The 2,072-nt window shown below is 44.6% G+C and overlaps 1 protein-coding gene across 2 annotated transcripts in view; it reads right to left on the bottom strand.

The window, feature by feature from the left end:
- Positions 1 to 389, bottom strand: part of LOC119269660 (uncharacterized protein YnbD-like) — a 4,137-nt gene extending 3,748 nt beyond the window's left edge. The window contains exon 1 of one of the 2 annotated variants that reach the window (XM_037551552.1): positions 168 to 389. The gene's annotated coding sequence lies outside the window, so the exon portion shown is untranslated. The remainder of the gene's footprint in view (positions 1 to 167) is intronic. The other variant, XM_037551551.1, reaches the window with a different exon arrangement.
- Positions 390 to 2,072: the final 1,683 nt, after the last annotated feature.

Raw genomic sequence — 2,072 nt, 5'->3', positions numbered from 1 at the left:
GGCATTATCACGCGTACACCGAACAACTGCAGTATTCCGCCTACTGCTTAGCTATGGTACTTTTTCTCTGCGCTTGCGCATCGGTAAATCTCCAATCCATCACCCCGGATTCAACAGCAAGCTACGCCGTAAATCCTATGTAGCGATCTGAACAGGGAGCAACATACCTCCTAGGGAGAAACGGTGGGGAACGGATCGAGGGGTCTCGCTCTGATCCCAGCAGCGGCGGGTGTAGAGATCGCGACGGCCGACGGGAGAGGGTGCCCGGCGCTTCTGGCCTCGGCCGACGGGAGACGGTGCCCGGTGCTTCTGGCCTCTCGGCCGACGGGAAGAAAGATGGAGAGGAGCGGAGCAGTGACGCGGCGGTCTGGGTTGGGGATTTTCCTTTTTTTTTTAGATCGGGTTAGGGATTTTTCCACCAAAGCAGAACGAACGCGTCTGCGAACCAGGAGCCATGGGCTGGGCTGGATGCTCAGACGTAGTAAACTGCAGATTTCGTTCTCGTCTGCATTCGCGTGGGCCTAGCCCAGGTTCTTGCAGTAGGATATAATTTGGACACCGAAGGGGAGTGGATCCGCGCAAAAGGTCGCGAGTTTTCTCTTATTCAAAATGTTTTATCTTTTAATTTTGTGTCTAATTTTTTTCTTTTAAGAATTTGCTCTTTATACATTTTACATTATTAAGAAGTTGGTCTCAATTCTCTCAACATGCAAAATGTCCACCTTAACATCTCACTAAGCAATGTATTTAAGTCTTCTCTCCCACTAAGCCATGCAAAATCTGCTACATAAGTGAGTCATGCATTTAACTTATAAATTACAATTATTTTGCATTAGTCTATGCATGTAACACAGCTACATCATATATTTATGTTAGTCATCCTTCACATTTTGTTCGAAATGACATTTTAACTATACTTCAAAAGTTTTTATTCTATTTTAAACACTTACTTTTATTGATTTTCAAACGTATACTTTCTTTTCATTAGATTTAGTTTTTTAGCAACTACTTACGCATTTTTTAACAAAGTTACCGTAGCAACGCGCGAGGAGAGATTCATCCTCACTACTCTATTTATCTTGACATGCACACATGCCAACTTGGCTATCATGCCATATCAGCAATCATGCAGTTAAAATACTGAATTTCCCTGCTCTACCGTGTTGCCATGTCATCACTTATGTTTTCATTTTTTTTCTTTGCTTTAGTTTACTAATCATGAGTCCATTATCTTCTTCATGCAAAAAGAAGCAGCAAAAACGATTGGCTGTTCACATCCCCACCATCTCATTGATATTCAACTTCTTCATGAAACAAGTTTAGGAGTAATAGCTTAAGGCATCACTTCATTCCCTCGTAGCATGTCCTCCTTAGATGAGTTCTTCTAATAAATAGCAACGACCGCATCACCTGACGAGGATTCATAATTTTTTTCCTTCCCTTCCTCGATATGTTCCGCAGAACCCAGACCAACATGGGGACTGTATGATTGTACATACCTAGAGGTTCAGAGGCTGATGTTGGTGCGGGAAGACGATGGCATCGTTTTTGCTGTGGCCGTGGACAGCGTCGGTGCCGAGATAGGGACAACAACTAGGCGGGACGAGAGGGCGAAGGGCTACATGTCATCGACCATGTCGGCCAAATTAGACAAGGGTGCGGTAGTCGCGGGGGCGCACTTCCTCTAAGGATGTTGCCGCGGGCAACACCATGAAGCCACCTCAATCAGGCCATATGGTCCGCCTTCCCCGCAGTGTCATGCAGCCTAGCAGGGTCAGGCATGTGCATGTCCCACATCTCTTACTGTTTCCCCACCACTCATCATTAGTCAAATTTCAATCGCTACAAGAGCAGGTCATTGCATTGCGTTGTCGTCGCTAGGATACCTCACAACATATGTTGATTCAACTGCAGCACATCCAGTTGTTGTAAAGGGGAGAAACAACCTTTAGGTATGGCTCCTAAGTCTTAAACCTCGTGCTTCCTTTGTATTGTTTCTAGCATAAACTGCCACAACATCTATTTTACGATCTACTCCCTTCATTTCTAAATATATGTTTTTTTAGAGATTC

This window comes from Triticum dicoccoides, chromosome 3A, assembly GCF_002162155.2.
Source record: "Triticum dicoccoides isolate Atlit2015 ecotype Zavitan chromosome 3A, WEW_v2.0, whole genome shotgun sequence".
Taxonomy (NCBI): Eukaryota; Viridiplantae; Streptophyta; class Magnoliopsida; order Poales; family Poaceae; genus Triticum; species Triticum dicoccoides.
This window is presented reverse-complemented; position numbering and strand designations above follow the sequence as displayed.